A 24,816-nucleotide genomic window follows, 5' to 3' on the forward strand; every position below is an offset into this window, starting at 1 on the left:
ACACAGGCACGACTCCACAATGCAGAACACAAACAGTGTTGCAGAGCTGAGTAATGCAGATCAGTAAAATGCGTGCTCTTAGTTTGACTTGAAGCTCTGAAATGTATACTGTTGCAGATAAATATAAGTATAAAGATAAAGCAAACAAAAGATATTCCTCCTTACAGTCCCAAACAACTTCCTCCCTGACTTGTGATGGTAAAACTAATATCAGTGACACATCTCATATAACGCCCGGACTCAATAGCAAACATCAACTTTTATTGGTTTCAGTGAGAACAGTAATTGCACAATGGTAAAAAGATCAAAAATAATCTCTTTGATGAAATGCCAGAGGGGGGGAAGGACTTCATTTGTAAGTGAATCGTGAGGCGAGTGTGTTTTGAGGGGACCTTGAGCGTGAGTATGAACGGGATCGATTGCGTTTGGGAAAGCCAATGGTGATCAATGAGAATGGATTTAGCGAGAGGGCGGGAGCGTCGCAGCACTACAGCGACTGAAGCTGCTGAAATAGACTTTATGAATATTAAACAGCAGGGGGTCGATAGCAGGACAGGGCTGCTAGAGTCAACACAGGGACACGCTATGGTGGGTTTGTGCATGGGTGGGATTTTTTTTTTTGTATGATATCCAGTTATCTGAAATTCAAAGTGGTATTCAAACAAAGTAATTGACTCTCATAATGAATATTTTTCCCTGAAAAATGAAGTCGGTCTTGAGTTATCCATCACCCAAAGTGTTTCCAAAGTGCCGACACACAAACATTGCCCACACCCAGACCACCCCACCTCCAGCCCCCTATTGCTGACAAGCTGAGTGGTGTGATGGGAGAGCGTAGTAAATAAATGAATAAGCAGACAAAGCGTGTTTACAGTACAATGTGACCTCTCTCCTAATATCAACCAGGCTCTCTCTGCACCCCCAACAGATGAACTTGAGGCCCGCTCAAGGGTATACTTGTATAATGATAAGCCTGGTGTGTATGTGTGTGTATGTGTGTGTGTGGGTGAATGAGTGACTGAGTGAATAATATACCAGCTATTAGGGAAACAAATTGGGCTGGCGTTACCTTGCTTGAGTTGAGTGTGGGGTGCTGTCACTAATATGTTCTGACATGGTCCCCCAAGACCTGGGGAGGAGTGTGTGTGTGTGTGTGTGTGTGTGTGTGTCAGTGTCTACATGTCCACACATGCTTGCATTGATTGTGCACCTCTCACTAGGGCTGAGTGTGGTTTGGAATTTGTGTATACTAGTGCTGATAATGCTGCCTGATACTGAAGGTCTTTATTGGTCCAAAATTTTGTGCCACATTGAAAAGACCCAGCAAAAGGCCACCCTAACTAGACCTGAAAATAATCAGACCCAAAACAAAATGACTCACCCTAATAGTCAGAGAACACCAACACTGACAGCAGCATGATGGGCTGCCAATTAACAAGCAGCTGTTGTAGCAATACATGACATTTTTCCTGCACTTCAGAGTTCACACTCTGAATTTCACCACTCAGATCTTTTCACACACACCAACAACCTGCAGTAGTTGTAACGTGACCCTTCATACCCTAATTAGACTTAGCTAGTGTAATGCCCGTTAAAAATGCGCCTGTTCAGTATGGGCTGATTGCTGAGCCTCTGGTCTTGCATCTTCCAGCTTTCTGGAGAATCGCTCATCCAAACAACTTCACACTTGTTACTGCACTTCCTCAGGCCCGGGAGTAAAAGCGTTTATTCCGAAAGTTACATCTATGATGTTTGAAATGTTTGAGTTTGCCACAGTGTAACGTATCTGGTCACTCTTTCTTCATCTGTTCTTGAATGTACCGCAGCCAAGCCCCTAGGAAGTGTGCTGGACTTTGAAGCCGATTTTTTTGCGGTAGTCAAACCATGTAGCTACAACTTCTGGGTCTGTCAGCGGATGGTATTGGACCCAAAAAAACTTCTTTGCACAGACCTAAATTTAGCAAGAGAAATCAGTGGATTTTTTTTTTTTAGTGTCCCAACCCTCACCTATGATCATGAGCTCTGGGTAGTGACTGAAAGAATGAGTTCGCAGATACAAGTGGCCGAAATGAGTTTCCTCCGTGGGGTGGCTGGGCTCAGCCTTAGAGATAGGGTAAGGAGCTCGGACATCTGGAGGGAGCTCAGAGTAGAGCCGCTGCTCCTTTGCGTCGAAAGGGGTCAGTTGAGGTGGTTCGGGCATCTGATCAGGATGCCTCTTGGGCGCCTCCTGCTGGAGCTGTTTCGGGCACGTCCCATTGGTAGGAGGCCCCGGGGCAGACCCTGAACACACTGGATGGATTACATATCTCATCTGGCCTGGGATCACCTTGGGGTCTCCCAGGAGGAGCTGGAAAGTGTTGGAAAGTGTTGCTGGGGAGAGGGACGTCTGGGGTGCTTTGCTAGGCCTGCTGCCCCCACGACCTGGCCTCAGATTAGCAGATGAAAATGGATGGATGGGTGGAACCTCTGTGAAAGGACTCGTTTCACTATGGGGGATTTGATCCATTCAGCCCGATAACATTTCAAGTAGACTTCTTACCTACTTGCCTAATGTAGCAGATGAAAAAAAATACATGAATGTTGAACCTTGCAGTATGTGCAAGATTTTTCCCAGCAAATACACACACACATGCTGACAGTCTTTCTCTCCTGTGCCACTCAGTGATGAGTTAATGTTGTCAGTGTTTGCCCTGGCCTCTGCACTGTTGGGCTGTAGTCCCAGAGCGGAGAGTCCAGGGAGCTAAGACTCCGATGTCCTCCCTGTAAAACCCCCTGAAGCTGTAGCTGAACCAGCTATGGGGCATCCAGCCAACTCATAATCTAAGGCGTTGCAATCCATTAGCTTGAAAAATCACAGTGACGACCGATTCTGTGTGGATGGACCCCAGAGACGGCTGCATCCCCATTTCCCTTATCCTCGCTACTGCAGCTCTCAGTCTGTCTCTCTATCAGAGTCGGCGGTCAAAGTTCATGTTTTTGCCTCATCACACCAAGGACTCTGAACCACTACAGTAAACACTCATCTCTTGCAGCCATGCACAGCTGCTTTACGTTAACTGTCACTCTGCCGTGTGTGTTTGTGCATGCTCTAGTTTCATGTACATGCGTGTCCTGTTTTGTTGTGCATGTGTGCCTTATTGTCAGTCATTGCACACGCAAGCTTCCTTATTGACCTGTCAACAACGCTGCAAACACTTTCAAGCACAACAGATGTCAATACAAACACACACACACATTACATTGATTACTTGTAGCATCTCCTCCAAATGGTCTACCCAGCGGAGGAGACCTGAAGACCCCCCTGGGAGGAGAAGGAAGGATTGAAGGATTTAAGAAAGAAAACAGCAGAATGCAGGAAATTAGGCCCTTGATGCAAATGGGGGAGCTAATAGTCTGAAATGTGAGCGAGTAATTTGGCTGTTTGAACTAAAACACGCTCATCTGTTAGTTTACACCTGGAATACTTCTTCTTACTCATTTTTACTCGGTGCTTAAGAGTGCTCTGTGGATCCGTGAGGCGGTCTAAACCTACTTTGTGTGTGTTCTCTCTTTTCTGTGTGTGTGTTTGTGTGTGTGTGTTTGACTGTCTGAGGAGTCCAAGGCCGCCTGTGCGTGTTGTGGAGATCAATGTAACCGTTCTGGCTTTGAGATGGAGGGAGCTGTCAGACCTGAATTAGATGTTAAATCTTTTGGACAAAATGTATTGTGTTCAGAATTTATCATGTGCTGTTTCCAGCCCACTGATGTATGTTGTAGTAAGTTTTTGTGTGTGTGTGTTTGAGTGTGCACATGTGTGAGTGTGTGATGCTGCAGAGGTCCAGTCACAATGTACTGTCTCAGGGTAAAGTGGCTGTCTGGGGAAACATGATAGATTCTTGTCGTCATTCTCTCGCTGTGGTAACTTTTCTCCATTTCTTTTGCTTTCTTTATTTTTTCCCTCACTGCTTTCCCTTGACGTCTCTCTGTTCTTCTCAAATCAGCCACGTAGTTGAGCCAGTTTCATCCGTCCTCGTTGTTTCTGTGTTTTCCCTCTATGCATGTCTCCTTCCCAGGCAATTCTCCAAGACAGTCATGTTTCATATATCTGTCTTCCTTCAAACTGTATATCTTAGACCAAACCTATAACCCATTCATCTCTGCTCTTGTGGCCAAGGCTCCCCACCATTTCTCCCTCTTTATCCATCACTTTTCACCCCATCACTCCCACTGCTGCTCTGTGTGCTCACGCGCCAGTATGTCTGTCTACTGATTATGGAGCTGAGTGTCTGGCTAACTGCAATTTATCTGCTAACTACAATACCAGCTATGTTTTTCTCCTCCGAAGGTTCACAGTCTTTTCCTCCCTTTTCTGCTTATTTGTTGAGTCTTTTATTCAGCTATGGCCGTGGCTTGTAGTCTGGGATTCTAAATTGATGTCCAAAAGTTGTTTCGCTGTTTATTTTAAATGATTCAGGGGCAACTGTGGCTCAGGAGGTAAAGAGGGTCGTCCACTAATCGGAAGACTGACTGGCTCCTCCAGTCGTATGTCCATGTATCCATGGGCAAGGCACTGAGCTGAACCCCAAATTGCTTCCAGTGGCTGTGCCATCAGTGTGTTGAGCAGGTGACACCTTACATGGTTGCCTTGGCCACCAATGTGTGAAAGCAATATCACAGTCTTTTGCACTGTTAATCACGCAAGTTGACATAGGTGATGATAATAAAACGAAGTCCTGTGCAGCCTTACTCGATATATGTGCAGTACGCTTACATCAGCCAACATATTGACTTTGCTGATTGGTGGATCCAATATACAGTATAATAATGTAAGGGTGTATTTGAAGTGACTTGCATTCCACCACATTTGACGTTTCACAATATTAAGAGTAGGCGTACACACTGTACAGTTCCCATAAAACAATGCATTGTGTTTGATAGGATTAGTCAGTCACGCTCATGTGATTCCAGTGATGTTGCCTGGTGTGAGTCCTGTGTCCCTGATGCATTAAAATCTGAAAGGACGTAGTACTCACTATTGATGTGTCCGGGGGATGCAGTATTAGTTTCCTTAATAATGCTACATTATGAACAACAAATCCGTGTACAGTGGCGTGGTGACTTTTTGTGAAAGTTTTTCTCATGTCACCGAAACCACTGAGAGTCAAACTTGTAGTTTGTATGCTAGTTTCTGATGCTCTGCACAAATCTGACAGCTGGCTGTCCTCCCCCTTGCCTTCATCACTGATTCTCTGAAGCTCTGTGCACGGCTATCGCCTGGCGTAAACAATGTTACGTCTGCGGCACAGTATGGAGGTTGCCAAGACCTGCCAGAAGACGATAACCATATATTTTTAGGCAAGAGGACTGCCAAGCTGCAGACGACTGTTGAAGAACAACAAACAAGAAACCCAGCTGTGTTCCATCGGCTTTTAGGCTCCAAAGGTGTTCATCTTGTAGCAACCTGTCGCTGTGTTTCCATCGTCTTTTTATGCCTCTGCGCCAGCGATTGCCGTGGCCAGAGGCATTATGTTTTTGGGTTGTCCGTCTGTATGTAAGTATGTCCGTCTCATCCTTGTGAACACAATATCTAAAGAGAGCCTCAACGGAATTTCTTCAAATTTGGCACAAATGTTCACTTGGATTCAACGGGCAGATTAGATTTTGGTGGTAAAGATTCAAGGGTCAAGGTTGCTGTGACCTTGCATTCATCTTATTCTCGTGAAGGCAATATCTTAAGAACAGCTTGAGGGAATTCCTTCAAATTTGCCACATACATTCACTTGGACTCAGCAATGAACTGATCAGATTTTGGTGGTCATAGGTCAAAGGTCAAGTGTATGTGACCTCAACTGTCTCACTCTTGTGAATGTGAAAACCTATCAACATTACTGTGATTCAGTGATTGTGTGGAATGACAATGATATGAGGACTACAAGTGTCTGAAATCTCATTGTACTACTCACTATAAAGTACGCTATTGTTTATTTTGTACTGAATGGGGAGAAGAACGAAGAAGTCTTCTTGGACGCAGCCTTTAAGATTTCCACCACTTTTGACCCACAAAAACACAAAGCTGCAACTACATGATTGCGTGTTTGACTACTTTGTATCCTGATTATAGCTGTAAGCATGAAAGCAGGGATGTTTAATCACCCATGTTTTGCATTTAACCTCTCCATTCCTACACCTCAATCCCGCACCAATACGAGTGTGCCCACACACACACACACACACACACATAACTGCTCCACGTGCATCCTCCGGTGGTACAATACAGTGCGAGCGGAGGCTTTCATTGGGCACAGTGGTCCCAGTGAGAAGTCGACCGCAGCAATTAACAGAGAGATGAAAGACACCAGGCTGCCTGCTGAATAATTAAGACTGGTTTGATGAGCAAGGGAGGGGCTCGACGGGGAGGTCGGGTGTAAGTCCTTACTACACAAGTGTGTCCAGTGATATAAAATGTGCAACTTGGACATGAGTAAATTAATTTGAACTTCTGTGTTTATTGATTGGGTGTCAAAACAAGATGGAAGAGTGTAGATGGACTTCACAATTTAGGCAAAACTGATGCTTCAGACCTCACTGAGGCACAGTGACGACTCCAGAAATTTTATTATGTTGTCCTCTGGGAGGTTAGGTTATCCTGTGGTAGTAGGCTGAGAGCAGGCCCAGATGTGGCGTCTGATTTTCAGCTATAGTGGTCTACCATTATGCAAACTACACAGCAGGGTCAATAGGCACATTGATCGGACCGTTTCTGGTGAGGTAGAACATAAAGGCGAGAACAAAACACCAAGTGCATGAAGGGAAGAGTTTGATTGGTAAATCTGAAAGAAAAGGAGTACTGCAGGCAGTGCGAGATACAAGCAGGGAGAATAAAGGGAGCGAGAGATTGAGGCAGACACAGCAAACAGGAACTCTCCCAGGAGTGTTTCAGCCAAATGTATTTAAATGTATTCTGCTAATTACAAAACTCTAAACACATACACGCTGATGCAAACACTGTCTGGCATTTTGTAGCACCGTTGTACCGAGGTAATTACATGCGCCTGCTTCACACACAGTGCGTGTCTTTGTGTGTATTTGTGTATGTACGCATGTGTGTGAGTGTTTTCATAAGTGCATTTCTCTCTGTGTGCGGGTGTCTGAGGAGGAGATAAAAACAGACTTACATGCGGGAGACACGATAAGCGGAGCCTTTTTCCACAAAGATTAAGTAGTATGGATTAAAGCAGAACATGCGGGTGGTTGGCTGCGCTTTCTCCCAAGTGAAGATGAATCAAGACGCTATTATATCTCAAACAAAAACATTAACTGTAGCGATTTACTTCAAAACAACTCAAGTGTCTTGGGAAATCCTATCACTGTTCGCACCCAACTACTATAAAACACATCTGAAACCTCTGTAGGGTATTTTAGAGTGTTCATTCCACAGCATTACCTCGTGGAAAGGACGCACTGTGGTTGGTTCAGTGGTTAGATTACAGGTAGGGGAACAGAAAGGAAGACACAGTGACAGAGAAAGCATGGACTGTAGTTATCTTTCTTTCTGGCGCTAATCTAGCTGATCTGATGAAGAGCAGCTTTCAATAGCTACTCTCTAACCACCTGCTTGTGTGACCTCTTCATTGATTTATTGACCAGCGTCTGTCTGGACATTGGCTGGACACACACCTCTTACTGTCCCCGCCACCACCACCTCCTGCACTTCCTCTACTCTTTTCTCCTTCATCCATTTCATGTCAGGTCCATCACTCTGCCTACTTATGTGGCTGTCTGGCTCACAATCATTTGTCCATCCAAGGTAAAGATGTAGAAGGAGGCTGTCGATGGTGGACAAAATAATAGATCTAGTTTTTGTTAAGTCTGCCCAATAAACTGCAATGTGGTGTATCTGCAATGTACTAATATCTAGTTGGATATTGTTCAGCTACTACTGATTTCATTCCTGAAATCATTCTCTGCTGTAAGTTTGGGTGCAAGTGTATTCATGAAAGTTTTTTCGGCGATAAAAAGAAGACATTTTCGTCAATATTTGATTCTTCATAAATTAATTTATTTGTGTTTATGCACAGAAAGGAAGCCACTACTGAAGCAGACCGCTTATAAAGATGGAGACATGACAGCTCTATGGACGTATAAAGAGAACTGGATAAAGTGTTGAAGGTAAGTCCCTGTTCATTTCTGTGAAAGTTGCTCTGTGGCACATGAAGCCAAAAAAGTTTGTGTTTCTAGGTGTAAAATTACCCGTATCTTCCGCATCACTGGGCCCATAGAGCAAGGGCACTGGACACTTTCTGTGGCCGTGCTGGTTACTTCTGATTTAACCCTCTCATTATACCCCTTATTTAATCATTTGACTCTTCTAGACTTTGGAAAAGTTATCAGACTGAACGGATCAAATCCCAAAAACAAAAGGAGTCATTTTGCAGGAGTTGTGATGCTCAAAAAATGTATCCACTGATTTACAGACATCTCTTTACCAATGTAAGTCTATGGGAAAAAGTCTTTTTGGGTCCCATGGCGTCACGTGAGTTGTAATTTGACAGTTTGGCCACTATGACCAATTGGCCTCAAAGTCTAATGCTGTTCCAATAGGCTTGGATAGCTCCCCAAAGATGAAGCGAGAACATCTCCAAAACATTATCTTGCATTTTTAACCTTCGACTGAAAGCAGATGTACTGATGTGCTGAAACTTATGCAGTAACAACTGAATATTATATTCTGTTCTATCTCAGTTACCTGCTTGTGGCTGGCCGCAGTATAGGTCACACCCTCCATACAGTGTATGGTACTGACCAGCAGTGCGTAGTTAGAAGAGAGATCATGGTTTGTTTCAAGATTTTAGAAGATTAATATTGCATCTTAGAGTTTATATAATTGTTATGTATTATAACAAACACAAATTCTGCTTGACTATGTAAGGACTGGACTGTGGTCTTGGCCCTGAACACATTTTATCCGAGCTACAGTTTCATACATTGTGTGTCCTCGGTTGCACCAGTATCCTGCCAAAGTGTTTGTCAGCGAGTCCGTGAAAAAGAGTGCCAGCTGCATGACTAAAACATTTAACCTTCGCTGTTTTCAATTTTCAAATCCTAAATAGTCACAGATGCTTGTCCATGTTGCTGTGACTTGGACCAGCATCTGGCCAGAACAAGGATGGTGTAATTTGAACTAAATTGCAAACCGAAGCCTATTTTTTCCAGCGAGAACAGTGGGGGAACGAGGGGAAGGGAGCAAGGAGAAGAGAAAGAAAGACATGTCTCCAGGGATGCATTTTAATTCACTCAATTGCCCTATATTCCCCTGCAGTTTTTGTTTTGATGATAGTGACGCTTTGCATATCTTCACCCTCCAAGCATAGAGGATGTGCACAGGAGGGGGACCTGTGTGTGTGTGTGTGTGTGTGTGTGTGTGTGTGTGTGTGTGTGTGTGTGTGTGTGTGTGTGTGTGTGTGTGTGTGTGTGTGTTTTCTACCTTCCAGCATCAGGGTATTGTATTCTACTACATTGGATGGGCACAGGGAGGTTGGGATTGTGACGACATTAATTAGAGACACACAGAGAGGAGGAGGGAGAGATTGGATGTCAGTGTTACAGCAGGTAGAGATGGGACTATCATGGCTCAGCTGACTGTAGTGGCTCAGCGTTCATTTGTTGTTACTTGTTTGTCTCTGGTATGTTTAAAAGGCAATATCCCATAAATTTTCTAAAGCCTTTTCATGTAGAAATGGCTGTAATTTTTTGTTTCTCATCAAAGTATTTTTGCATTCCTTTAAACAATGGCAAAATGAAAATTAGGGAAAAAACATCTTCTTAAATGAGTAGTATAAACTCAATCAAAGAGCTGTATCATTAAAACATAACTGCATTATGGAACAAATTATGTGCAGTTACTTTTGTGGGCAGTTGTGTGGTTTTTATGCTAATGGAGACATTATGTTTTTGGGTTGTCCGTCTATTCGTTCGTCCCATTAACGGGAACTGATAAGATTTTGGTGGTCAAAGGTCACTGTGACCAAGCATCTGTCCCATTCTCGTGAATGTGATATCTCAAGAATGCCATAAGGGAATTCTTCCAAAGTTGGCACAAACGTCCACTTGGTATCAAGGATGAACTGATTAAAATCTTGTGGTCAAAGGTCACTGTGACCAAGCATCCGTCCCATTCTCGTGATTGTGATATCTCAAGAATGCCATAAGGGAATTCTTCCAAATTTGGCACAAACGTCCACTTGGTATCAAGGATGAAATGATTAAAATCTGGTGGTCAAAGGTCACTGTGACCAAGCTTCCGTCCCATTCTCATGATTGTGATATCTCAAGAATGCCATGAGGGATTTTTTTTTCAAATTTGGCACAAACGTCCACTTGGTATCAAGGATGATCTGATTAAAATCTGGTGGTCAAAGGTCACTGTGACCTAACAAACATGTTTTCTTGCCTTAACTCAAGAATTCATATTCTAAATCTGACAAAATTTCACACAGAGAATAAAATGATGAAGTAATGACATTAAATATCCAAAAGGTCAAAGGTCAGGTTCACTGTGACATCATAATGTTCTGCAGATACACTTCAACGCCATAACTCAGACACAGAAGGGGAGAAATTTGGTCTGATACTAAATTTGAGACACTGATCTCTAACTGTGGCAACTGTATAAATCTTCTGTGCTGCCAGGTTTAAGATGTGTGTGAAGCACTCACCTTGTAGAATATGCAGCTTCTTTTGCAGCAACATCCACATCTGAAGCATCGTCTATTGTCATAGCAACATATGAGTCTGGACAGACATGGACGTAAACTGCGACTTGAGTGGTTGGCAGAGACATATAACCACAAGACCATAATTCTAGTTTTTCAGTTCTTCTATTTTTTATCCCATGCCTGGTAATTGTTTGGCTGTAAATGTGTGGGAGGAGCTCATAAAGGGAGTATTAGTACAAAGGAGGAGTGGTTTGCATCTTTGACCTCCAAAGAAGCTTATTTGGTATGTATTTGTGTCCTGTTTTATAGATGTAGACAAGATAATAAGGCCTTTTAAACTTTTGTAGTGCCATAAATCCCTTGAGAAGTCAGTCTACCTGTGCATCAGGATCACTTGCTTTATGTGTCATTACTGTCAGATCTAAGTAAATGTTTTTGTATATATACAACCAGTTTGGTGTACACAAGAAGCACAGAAGCTTTTGTGTTGATTTTACAACAGTCCTTGTGTTAGTCGCAGTAGAATTAATCAAAGTATCCAGGGGATCTGAAATAGGTAATCGTAGTGTGACAATGTGCATCACTCAAATGAGAGTGCTGATTGATCACATACAGTACCTGCCACCTTCAAATGACTGTACAGGGAGTTAATTAATTGACAGAGAAGGTGTTCATACTTGCAAGCTGTTGTGGATGAAGGATGCTGGTAATACTCTGCCTTGTTAGAATTATTGCACTAATCAAAATACACCTGTAATTTAGATGTCTCTACTGGTTGAAATTGTGTAATGGCATTGTAACAGACAAGACACGCAATGTGCTTTTGACCTGTTCAGATCGGGCTCTGACTCTTGAGCGAACCATGACACATGAATTGTGGTGCTTCGCTGGAGGGCTAGTGACACTCCCCCACTTCTACACCTCTCCTCCCACTTCTGTGTCTGGCGCGTCACCAAAATACCAGACGTGGTCGAGGGAAAAACCTCACTGCTTCTTCAGAAAATGCTACTTTGCTGAAGCCCACACAAAGATAGAGCCTGCTGTTGTAACTTCAGCTGTCATACAGAAATTGCATCCAAAAATACCAATTTAACTCAGTCTTCACTTTCCTGTTTAAAGTACAGCAAGAGCAGGGCAGCAAAAGCCCCTCGCTGTCTGTCTGTTATTGGAGCAGAGAAACAGTTAACTTAGTTTAAATTGGCTGAGATGTGCGTGTGTGTGTGTGTGTGTGTGTGTGTGTGTGTGTGTGTGTGTGTGTGCGTGTAATGTTGCATCGTGCTGGGAAGAGCAGTTGAACAAAGATTTATTTTTGTTAGTTTTATGGCCACAGTGAAACTCCAGGCCTGTCCTGGCACCCTGCCCACCCACCTTTATTCCAGATGTTACCATGGTGAGACTTATGGGTGGTATCCCGGCAACCAGACAGCGGTTTGGGGAGCTGGAGACGACTGTTGTATGAGAGTGATAGATAGATTACTAGAGAGAGAGAGAATTGAATAGTCTGAGCTCTTTCTGTGTTGTTCTTCCCCCTCCAGAGGCCAAGGTCTGGTGTTGATTTAAGCCCTGTCTTAATGTGATTATCACCCCCACGTTAAGGGCTCTGCTCATTCCCTCTGCTACATTGATTTCCATTTAAAACTGTAATTGAGAGGAACAAACATTGGTATTAGCTATTCTCACCCTCCATCGCTCTCTTGTTCTCTTTCTTAGAGCATAGACTGCTTAGTTTTTCAGGAGTTCACGGGGGGAGAATTTGGTTGGCTGGAGTCCAGGGACGAGGCTGGTTCCTGGGAGCACAGAGGAGGAAACTGGGATTTTGCCAAAGGCTGTTAACTGCTGGGCATATGATGGAGCGGGGCAACACAGTGTCCCACATTGTCTCACAGTGACACAGCTATGGCGATGCAGACCTGTGTACAATGACTATGGTTTGTCTTGAGGCTCATGGTCTGCAATGAGAACCCCATATGGCGAGCTGTGGTTTGGCGTCCATCCAAAGCAATGTTAACTCTTTCAGACAGATAAAGAGGCAAAGGAGCAGATTAACCTTTAGAGCTCAGAGGCAGAGAAGGAGATGAGGGAGAGAGTCCACGCAGAGAAGCTAGGACTTGGTGGGAAATGAGACATGAAGATGGATTTGGCTTGTTACCATTTCATTTTTAGAGTTGGAAGGAAACTTCAGCACTTGTTGATGTCATAAACTTCTTTGGAAATTTTCGCAGGAATTTGCTTTAATAGTAAATGTTACTCTGCAAGCACTGACACACCAGGCAGACTGTCAGCTGTCTGTCAATGTCAGGCCATCTGTGAGCATATGTCGGTTGTTTCCCGCACTGTTGGCACTAGTCCGTCCCTGTTGGTGGTGGAGCATGTCTATGAGAGAAGTCACTCTGATTGGCAGTTCAGCTGAGTGCATGGGTATAGAAATGGATGAGAGGAAAGCAGACAAACGTCGAGTCGAAACAAACTTGTTATAAGGCAATAGGAATGGGCAGGTGTGAAAATTTTCAAACCAGTTTGATGTAGGGCCAAACACTGGACCAGACTGGTATGCCAAATTTTACTAGTTGTCCCAATTGACTCAGCTGCATTTCCCGAGTGGAACATAAAAACTCAGTATCCCACCAGAAAACTAGTGTTGGGGCAATTTATCCACACTAAATCCACAAAATACGCACTTCCGTAATGTAAAGAAACCATGTAACGTTAGCTGTCAGCTGTCTGCTGTCTGCTCGAGATCAGACTGGAGATGTAACTGCTGGAGAGATGGGTGCGTAGCCTACTTGCTAGCTTCCTACATTTGTAACATTACTTTCTATTGTGATATTTACTGGTAATGACATAGCCTACGTTGTTATTAGCAATGGTCAAGTACCACCCCAGCTCTCTGGTACGACATGGTGGTGCAGTGGTTAGCATTATCGCCTCACAGCAAGAGTGTTCCTGGTTCAAACCCAGGGTGGGGAAGCCCTTCTGTGCAGAATGCATGTTTTCTCTAGGTACTCCGGCTTCCTCCCACAGTCAAAAGACATGCAGGTTAACTGGCGACTCTAAATTGCCCGTAGGTGTGAATAGTGATAGTGACTGTGATAGTCTGGCGACCTGTCCAGGGTGTACCTCGCCTATCGCCCAATGTCAGCTGGGATAGGCTCCAGCCCCTCTGCAACCCCTTACAGGATAAGGAAAATGACTGAATGAATAATCATAAGCAAGTAGCCTACAGTATGTTGTTATTAGCATTGGTCATTTACCACACCAGAAACTCTCAGCTCTCTGGTGATCTGCCTCCAGGCAGCTGCCACCTTATTTATGTATTGGTAGTGAAATAAGAGGGTATCGTTTAGAATATTCCTCATTTCAGTTTCATGACTCAGCCGTTCTTGGTCCATAGCAGTGATTTCCAAGTGAGCTACAGGAATAAATAGAAAGAGGGTGTCCAACAAAAGTGCAGCTCAAAAAGGATACCTCTTCCGTTGACTTCAGACCCATAACGTTATATTGGCATAGTTTTAGTTTTCTGGAGAGACTAACGCAGCCATGTCTCCTCTTGTCACCCCAAGAATGACACGATTTTTTTTTTAAACACACACATTGTGTGCCAATCATCCCCCTCCCGCCTCTACAGAAATTTGATCTCCTCCATGTTACTGACACTAGCCTGGGCTCGCCAGTAAATTGCATTTGACCCATCAGACACTAAAGGTGCTACTAGTCATTTTGTAAACATATTATTATGTAACACTTACCCCACTAGAGTATAATTTTTAAGTTGCCAGCCACCGCCAGCATTATTGATCATATTCACTAACCCACAGAATAATTTGTTCTATGAATATGTAAACAGTATATAAACAAAACTAAAGAATAGACCTTATATTTTTTATCTGTTTGAGGTATAGCAGAACAAGTTGCCACATTCAGTGATCGTTAAGTGTTCTGTTGACTCCCTCTCCTCTGTGGTCGTCTTGTCCGTATGTCGCTGTCACCGTCATGGAGATCCAGTTTCGTCCCACCAAACTTGCTTGCTTGCTTCTTCCAAATTGGATGCAGAATGTTGATCAAAACAGGAGTCACTGAAGTCTGAGACCATCAACATTTCTATGGCTTGTGCAACCATAAACTTTTCTGTCGGCGCTGTAAATAACATCCTCTTCCAGTTTCCAGCAGATCTTCTTCTTCGTTTGTTTTTGGGAATGCCAGTGGTGTTCTATTTCACAACATGTGTAACAGCACCCCCTATCTTATAACAGTGGAAACAGGGATTGCTGGAATACCTTGTCAATGGTGGGGAAGCGTTGTGTCATAAGTGACGGAATATCTTGTCAATGGCGGGGAAAGTGTTCATCTAGTTGTTGTATTGCTTACTACTAATGCAATATGAGTTGGATTTAGGGCTGTGATGCTGATTAAGTCTACTTTTCAATTTGCTAGAGCGTGCTATAAAGTCAAGTAATGGTTCAGCTGGTTTGCATAAAAACAAGCTGGTTTAAGCTCATACACTGGACAGACTGACAAAGCAGAAAATCAACCCAACTCTATTAGGTAGGATTTTTTTTAGCCATTTAGCTCTTTAGCAGAAGCAGTTAATAATTGTTTGTGTTATTGTTCACTAGCGCACACTAAATATTATTTGTTCTTCAAACATGTGTTGCTAATGTGCTAGCTGGCTACCTAGCATCTTGAATCTGTCCTGTTGTTCTTTTGGTTTTCTTGTTTGAATGACGAATGCAGACTGCTCATGTGGAGATTTATTTCTTCTCATGCAGTCTAAGAACATACATGCTAGTTGGCCTTGGCTGTAATCTTTGTAGTGTGTTCCTTTGCCTGTTTTTTGGCTGAGACATGCAGCACAATTCAACAGACAGCCCTCATCGCCATTAGTTCTTTGATGTTTGTTTGGCGTGTCTGGGCCTTATAGGTACAGACAATAGTCCCATGGCCGTGGTTAGGTGTAGAGCAGAGTTTCAGTCATTCTCCTCGTTGCTTTCTCCTTTGTGGATCAATAACTCTCTATACCTGCATTTATATGCAGTGTTTCTGTGGAGGAGAGCAGAGGGAGGGAGTGAGGATGAGCGGGTGGAGTATATGAAAAATATTTTGATGAAAAAGACTGAGACAAAGAAATAAACATGAGAGAGAGAGAAGAGAGAGAGAGAGAGAGAATGTGAGAGATAGACATAATTCAAAACAAGATAGAAAGCGAGAGGAAAAGAAATAATAGCGGATGATGGGTTGTCTTTATGTTTAAAAAGAAAAAAAAAACTATAATAAATTGGCTAATTAGTTGAGTCCAAAACATGGAGGGGTTCCTTATTGGCTAGACAGATTGATTCACATTTCTTCCATTTGCATAATCATCCTCATCATCGAAATAAATACTCACACTGGGAGAGAAACGCAGAGTTCAGAGAGAGAGGTGGAATGCAGGGATAGTTGACAATTATGCAAAGCGAATAATGAAGGGACAAGTTAGTGGTGGAAAGTGTCAAGCGTGTAGCTGCGTTGGTGTGTCTTCATTACTGCGCATCAGCTGCAACACAAAAGCACGCAACATACATGACATGAAACTGTCGTTACCTTGAGACAACAATAAACTACTTGGTCTGCGTCATTACTGCGGCGACATCCCACCCACTTCTTCCTTCAAGTCTTTTCAGAGTGAACCTCAGTGTGTGCACTTACGGAGGAGGATTCAAGGGCAGAGCTAAGTGATATTCTACGAGGGAGTGTGAATGTGGAGGATGGAGGGGGGGAGCACAAAGGGAGAGAGAGAGAAAGAGAGGAAGAGGAGGGTGAAGAGAAGGAGACAGCAGCAGTAGATGCCGCGAAGATAGCGGCATTGTTGGGGACCTTTTTTGTTGTTTGGTGTTTTTGTTCCCCTCGTCATTCCCCCACCTCCTCCAAGTACAAAAGAGAAAAGAGAGTTGACATTCAGCACTGGTGTGGGGAAGCCAGGCAAATGACAAAACGCAGCGCACCCTACCACTGCTGTCACCTGTGTGTGTGTGTGTGTGTGTGTGTGTGTGTGTGTGTGTATGCTTGCATTTGAGAGTGTGTACACCCTTGGGTACCAGACAAACAGTCCAGACATTTTCTAGTCAAGGACAAACTCACTGAAGACCCTGAAAGGAATATTTCACTCCCCAAATGACCATATATCAATTACTCACCCCGTGTTACGTAGAAAACTTTTCTTGAATGCCTCCAGTGACCAGAGAATCCAGAAACTGAGAAAAGTCTTCATGATTTGAACAGCAAAACTATATCAAAACATGTGTTTACAAACTCTTACACAACTCCCTTATTATAATCCAAGTCTCATTTATCCAGTCGTTTCTGTTGGGGAACTAAATGGAAAGTGCTAGTTGGTCCGTGTTCGCTTCAAAGCCAGACTCCATTGACAAAAACAGTCATTTTATGTCGCTGAACATGAGAGCTGCTGGTCTACTGCTGCCTCGATCAGTTAGTTTGTTTATGTTACTGTGTGGTGGTAGACCAGCAGCTCTCATGTTCAGTGAGGTAAAATTGCTGTTTTTGTCAATGGAGTCTGGCTTGAAGCGAGCACAGACAAGTGAGAAGAGCTGTGTGTTTGAAGAGCACTGATTGTAGGACTGAATAAATGAGACTTGGATTATTTTTTTTGTCTACCTGCCAATGTGGTGGATTCCAAAATCTACCAGCCACTCAGTAGATTATCATTGTTTATTTTGGCTGATGAGTGAAGCAAATCTAGCAGCCACTTGAATGTTTAACCAGCATTTGGCTGCTGGCTGGTGCTAATTTCCAACCCTGATTATACTGCACAGTCTGCTTGAGAGCTTGTAAAAGGATGTTTGATATAGTTTTGCTTTTTTAAACGTGTACCCCATTTATTTCAATTCTTAGATACTTTTCTTCTGTTTTGGATTCTTTGTTCACCCTGGGTTCCTGGTTTGGACCCAGGGTAGGGGGTTCGAACCCTTGGGTTTTCGAGTTTGCATGTTCTCCCTGTGTCAGCGTAGGTTTTCTCTGAGTACTCCGGCTTCTTCCCACAATCCAAAGACCTGTAGGTTGGGTTAACTGGTGACTCTAAATTTTACACTAAAGGTATTCTGTACTGTACTTGTTTTTTTTTTTTTTTTTGTGAATGGACCATATCGATTCACGCCCTGTCCTTAATCTTGTTGGGAAGCAGTGATGCGACCACTCCTGCAGGACAGTCGGTGTTGTTGGCATGTAGTCTCTGGTGCTGTAGGCCCCATTGAAATGCCAGCTGAGTGTCTGAGAAGAGAGACAACCTCACTGATCAATCAGGAATCTCCTCATTCATTATTCACAGTGAGCCCATCCAATCGCTCGGAGCCCAGGGCCACCACACACTGTCATCAGTGCCGACATTGATTATCAGGCCTCATCAGCGTTTGTTTGGCTTGTCAAATCAATGCCTTTTTAACGGCATGCCGTCCCTGCAGGAGACCACAGATGAATATTTCATATCCACTCTGATCCAATCATAATTCAAAGCATATCATGCAGCTAACTCTGCTGTTGTTGTGAGACATACATACTTTTGTTTATCATTATTGTTCAATAGTTGCTAGATAATCAGTATTTAGATGTTCAAGTCAACAAGGTTTTATCAAATGTTTGTCCCCATTAAGAGTGCAGACTCTCCACTGATCACTGTGAATTAAGTAAGTAAGTATTCTCAAGAATGCCACAATGCAAAATTCTTTGTTTAACACACTTCCAACAGTTTTTGTCATATTTGGCGTCCTCTATCAAAATAAGTGATGTTGCAAAGGCTCATTTCTAGGTAAACATGGATGTCAGTACTCTTATTTTTGGTCATTGGGGTTTTTGTTTGGTTTTTAATAATCAAAGTGTGGCTTTTAATATATGAAACTGTTACTGCCAAAAGAATTATGACAAGCTGCAAACATTTGTCAGCAGCACTCTGGTCCTACTCTGTGCCAGTCTCCCTCCCTCTATGTCCTCCTGAAATTATGAATGAAGGCCTTATAGTAACAAGGCCAGATCCAGGACAGGGGGTTGCTGTCTGATTTCATTTAAACAACGTCTTGGCTTTCAGGATTTTGACATTTTTTATCACCCAGCTGGATCCAAAGGACGAAATGCTTGAGCTAGTTCTAAGCGACTTAGCATCATGTTTCAAAAACATTTAACGTTAAACTTTTGTCAATACAGACGTGCTACACATCGTTAATTTGATTAAATTCTCCATAATTCAATCGTTCAGTTCATTTTACAGAAACCATGAGCACCAAAGTATAATTACCAGCATGACAAACAAGAGAGATGGAAACAAAGTGGTTTTCAGATTAAGAGGAATGAAAAGATGTGCAGTACATGCATAGTATATTGACATCATTATTATCAAGCAGCGATTTCTTTTACTTTGAAAGTCAATGACACAAGTCGAACCTTTGACCCCATTGTCACATTCGTCACTGACATGGAGGTCTTCAGTGATGAAACTTTGCAGCTCGAGGATGAGGTGGCAGCCTGCATCAAGTTCAAGACACCCAAGGAGGATCCTTTGTTTGTTTTTATGGTAGTAGAGGGAGCATGCTAAAATGTTTCCTAACCTGGCAGCGATTGTGCAGAATGTTTTCGCCATCCAGACATCAAGTGCAGCTGGTGAAAGAGACTTTTCCTCCGATGGATTTGTAATCCGAGAACGAAGAGCCCAGCTTAATGTGAGTGACTGTAGCCTGTGTGTTTAATCACAGGTGCGGGTTGGGTCACGCATCTTTTATTAATGTGCGGTTTTGACTTAGCCATAATGACGGGTAACAGGTTGGTTCTGGTATTGAGCTTTACGGGTAATAGGCAGGTGCGGGTCTTCGAAAATGGACCTTCTCCATACTACAAACTTTAAAGGCCTCTTTCACAAAATCATGGCTTGGTGACCATGATTATATCATGTGGTATATTTTGCTCAATATGTGGACTATAAAACTAATACTGATATCATTAGAAATATCTTCTTTCCAACAGTGTATGAAACTTAGAATGTGTTTCAGGATCAGTGTGTCAGAGTCACATATGGTTGCCTGTTTGCTAACTTCATAGAGTAATATGTCACATGATGTACTTGGCTGTCACAGTTTGCAGGCTGCACTGCAGCAGCAGTGCAAAACTTAAATCGTTTTTAGACTTGGCTTTTGAGTTGTTTTCAATAAGCTCTATGAATTTACAGCAAGTGTCGATTTCTGGTAAGACTACACAGGATGATAACTTCTACAAATTATGTTGAGGGGCTGTGATTAATCTAAAAGCTGGCAAAAGTTTGAGGGGATTTCTTTAATGAGAAAAAGATGTGCCGTCTACTTGAGGCTTGGCCTGACAGCACTGATGGGAAATGAGAGGCTGAATGAAACTTTAAACATGTTTAGCATTATTGCGAAAAGCAAACCTGACTGTGTGTATTTGAATTGAGTCCTTGTGGCATTTTTGGTTTACCAGTTGCAGTCATTTCGGGGTTAAATATTTCCTCCTTACTTGTGACTTGACTTTGACTTGCAGTTCACCCCCGATCCACCTGTTTGTGTAGTGGTTATGACAGGTCAGTGTAGAAAAACTAGTGCTGACAGGCATAGCTTTGCTGGGAAATAGAGAAAGAGCGCAACCCTCTCTGTACAGTGTGTGTTTGTGAGTGTGTGCATAAATCCCCATGACAGGAAGTCAGCAGGAAATGGAGGGACTTCCACAGCAGTGTTTACTTTTACATTTCAGCGAAAAATACTTGGCCTTATTCTAAACAGATAAATGGCATATGAACAAAGGAGGAATCTCATATGCCCCTGAAAAGGAAATGAGGAATGTAAATATTAAGTACAGGACTAATATTTTTGTTTGTGGTTTGCTATTGAAGGGCACGATGATGTTTGCAAGTATCACAGTTTTTAGGATGTTTGGACATGTGTGCATGTGAATCCTGCAACATGTAGAATCTACACAACAGAGAATAAGACCTGTGAACACGATGAACACAGCTTTGTTGCCGGCTCTTTTGTGTTGTGAATAAGAATCAGCTGCAACAATGTATACATACTCCAGAATAGCTCTTTGTCAACTACCTGGATTATCTGGATGGATTAGCGATGCGGACGGAGGATGTGCTTGCCAAACAAAGAGGTTTTGAAGCCATAAAGCCACAAACATAAACACGCACATGTGTCCCACAAATCCCTCAGACCCATGTCAGTGACTCGCGACCAGTTGCCGTAATCATGAAAGCTAGAACACAGTCCAAATACAGTTAATCACTTCTGTATCCTTAACTGCTCCCTCTGTTGTTCACCTCTGTGATTTCTCTCTCCTTTCATGTCTTTATCTCTGACTCTCTCCCTCTCCTCTGTTTGTTTGACAGGAGCTGAGAGGATTAGTTAGATAGGGGAGCTCTGAGGACTCTGTTTACTCTAAAGCACATTCGTGACACATCTTCCCCTTTTCTGATGTGTGTGAGAGTGAAACAAGAGAGACAAACCCCTCCTTGTTTTAAAAGTGTCTCACACGACCACATGTCCCCTTGTTACGTCTTGTCGTTGCTTTCTCACACTCCCTCATCCCTCTTTACCCCCATGGAGATCTTCCCCTGTTTCTCAAAGGCATTTCAGTGTTGGCTCCAGGCACGTCTTTTGTTCTTTCGCTCTGTATCCCTCCTGTTAACACCCTAACTGCGGTGACTGTGCCCCTAGCCAGGAAACTCAGGCTGGCCTGAAGCTCTGTTTGGGGCAATAGCACCGGGTGCAGACAGACACGCTAACACACAGACACATTAGGACACATACACACACAAAGATGCATGCTTTCTGCCTGACTTTCCGTCTCGAACGTTCACACAGACACACACACTTGGACTCAGTGTGTTCTCCCTACCTGGGGCTATGAATCAATGAAAGCAAGCTCTGAAGTGTTTGACCTCTGAGTCTGGCTGTTGTGCGTCAGCAGGTATTTTCACTCATAATATCACCACCAGGGAAAGACACACACACCTACACACACACACACACACACACACACACACACACACAAACTGACATACACAGATGAACATGACCTAGCACTTAAGGAAATAGCTGACAGAAAAATGGTGAATTCAAATTTTTTTTGGAAACAATTTAACTTGCCTTAACTGGATAGTAGACACAGCTTTCTCTGAAATCCCATTGGCTCAAATTTGGTCAGATTTGTTATTATATCGCCCCGTTTCCACCAAACACTTTCAGTATGGTACCTTTGGAACCAAAAGTAACCCTTCAGAGATGGTACCTAGACCCTAGGGTTTCCGCTGCAAACAGTACCCTTAAATGTGGGCGGGGTTGTTGTTACTCACTGCTCCGTCCAGCACTCACTGTATTTCCTCCTTATGGAGACACAGATGGAAGTCTGCACCTTTTTTATTGACCACAAAACGAGGCTGCACGCTGACATTTTCAGAACAAAATAAAACAGGCTGCAGTGAGAGTCTCTCTCCACGGGATATTTAAAAATAGCTTGTTTGTGCATTTAGTCTTTCTCAGGCAAGCTCAGGGGTTTAGGGTTGCCGTAGCTTGACACTACGCGACCCTTTTTCTTTCTCTGAGTGAGGATTAGAATATACGCATTTCACATAACCCTGCCGAAAGATTGACTCATAACTAGAAGTGTATGTCATATACCAACTTAAGTAATGGTTAAAGTTGTCATGTGGAATATTTAAGGTGTGTTGATTGAGTCATGTCATCAACTCGTGCATCGAGTAACATTACAAGTTAATGTTCCACCTTAAAAGTTGCTGGCAGTCGGTCCTGTGAATTAAGTTATTTTTTTCTTCAACTACAGTTGCTGCGAGAGACAGCAAAACATACTTATATTTTATAGTTACAGTCTAATAAAACTCCACAGTATGAACAGTGGTTACATGAGCCTCAAAACCAGTCACAACTCAGCCCTGAGCAGAGTGACCGTCTGCTATTGACCAATCAGCAGACTGCAGTGTTCACAGCTCTACCTTTTAGTACCAGATCTGTGTGCTAGGTACCCCAACAGAGGGGGGACCATAAATGGGGATGGTACAGAGTGGATCCAATGATACCATCCACAACTTTTCACAGTGGAAACGGAAAAAAAGCATACCGAACTGAACCGTACCGAACTGCTTGGTGGAAACGGGGCTTAATGTGACAGTAGTATCTGCAGTTAGCAGATCAAACAGTTCAAATTAGATATTGACCCATTTATTGGTTTGGCTTATTAATCTGCGCCGACAGGATGTTTTACAAACTATCGTTATCAGCAAAGCTTGCTTATGATGGTGGCCAGTGGCTGCACGGCCTTCACCAGTCACGCGGGGACATACAGAATTCCACTGGATGTGTGTCCGTTGCGGAACAGCTGCGCTGGTTATCCGCTGCGTGCTCCGCCGTCCATCAACACCCACTGGCTGCGTTTGCTGTGCTGAGCAGTGCAGCTCCGCCAGACAGTGGGAGTCACAAGGACCCAAGAGATCTCGCAAATTCACGTATAATCGCACGATATAACAAGATGTAGTTTCTATAAACAGAACCACAAAACCAGAGGAGTAGTAGGTTGACATCTCAGTGCACCTCCATGATTAACACCTCCTCGTCCATGGTGTCAACAGGGTGAAATGACGTCTGAAAACCTCTGACCTGTTGACTTCATGCCTGCCTCCGCCCATTATGACATTTTCAAGGTGTAGTGCAGGGAAATATGATCCGCCGTGAACACTGTATTTCATTTTCAAAATTAACCGGATGTTTTATTTTGTGTCTGTGCACGACTTCCTGACCCGCACGATCTGCTCTGTGCTGAATTGCTGCGCTGTGCTCTGGCGTCTGGCAAAAATAGAAGTCCTGTGTATCTGTTGCGGAGGGCTCTGGAGTGCCAGAGCTAAGACAGAGCCGGAACGCAGCACAGCCGCAGCCGGCGGAAGCACACATATTGACTAGAATTGAAACAGATATGCTCCGCTGCCGGAGCGCAGATGCAACCAACGCGCATCTGTTGGAAGTTGGGGGTAAGAGCTGTGTGTGTCTCAGTGTACTGTTCTTCATTTTAACATGCACTTGAAGTTTTTTGCCTGTACTGCAACAGGCGGTCCAGCGCCGATTATTCAGCTGTCGACGTTTTCCCTGTTCCAAACTCTCACTATTATATCAGCCTTTAAAAATCCAATATTGGTCGACCTCTAGTTGATATGAAAAGGTTACGGGAATAGTTTGACATTTTGGGAAATTTGCTTTCTTGCTGATAGTTAGGTGAGAAGATTGATTCCACTCTCGTGTATATACGTCAGATATGAAGCTACACTCAGCAGACAATTTGCTTAGCCGGGACATGGTGGGAAACAGCTAGCCCGGCTCTGTGAGTTAACAAAAATCCGCCCATCAGCACCTCTAAAGCTCACTAATTAACACATTAATACTTGTTTGATTAACGCGTGCTAAAACAGAGGTGTAAAAACAACAACTTGAGATTATATGCTGAACTATTCTCTTGTCCACGTCTGTTGTGAATTTTCTCTCATACATACATTCTAGTGTTGTGAAAGTGTTTGTATATGGAGATGCACGTATGTAAACAGTGAGTGTGGTTTTTTTTTTCGTTTATGCCTTTTCTAAGTGTGTGTGAGAAAGAGAGATTGGCTGAGAGAGAGAGTGTGTTTAGTTCTCTCTGAGTGGGTTAGATCTGATAAGGCTGACAGCCACAGGTTGATATTCCTGAGAGCAGCCAGCCTCTCCCCTTCACACCACATGGCTGACACACAGACTTACAGAAGGAAATAAGATTTATGTCTCTCCGTAGAATGTTTGAAATATAGAAAAAGGGGAATAATTTTTTTTTTTTTTTTTTAGATGTTTTCCACTGACATGCACAAACCACCGTTGAGCCATTGCAGGTGTATTGCAGGGATCTGTTCTTCCATTATCAGCTTTATATTGTAATACTCAATGCCATTACAGAATTAAGCAGACCTGGGAATCAGCCAGCGGACACTTTGCCATGCAAATGCTTCAGTGGGAAAAAGTCTACGTGTGTCAGTGTGACAGTTACTCTCATATACACCACACCTCAAAGGCAACGGGTTCTCTCCGAGGCCTACTTCAAACAC

The 24,816-nt window shown here is 43.2% G+C and overlaps 1 long non-coding RNA gene across 2 annotated transcripts in view; it reads left to right on the forward strand.

Moving 5' to 3' along the window:
• The window catches only part of LOC125892354 (uncharacterized), a 277,449-nt gene that overhangs the window by 165,425 nt on the left and 87,208 nt on the right, over nt 1-24,816 (forward strand). For both annotated transcript variants that reach the window (XR_007449735.1, XR_007449734.1), the window contains exon 4: nt 8,058-8,148. This is a non-coding gene — a long non-coding RNA (uncharacterized LOC125892354). The remainder of the gene's footprint in view (nt 1-8,057; nt 8,149-24,816) is intronic.

This window comes from Epinephelus fuscoguttatus, linkage group LG7 (assembly GCF_011397635.1).
Source record: "Epinephelus fuscoguttatus linkage group LG7, E.fuscoguttatus.final_Chr_v1".
NCBI classification, from domain to species: Eukaryota; Metazoa; Chordata; class Actinopteri; order Perciformes; family Serranidae; genus Epinephelus; species Epinephelus fuscoguttatus.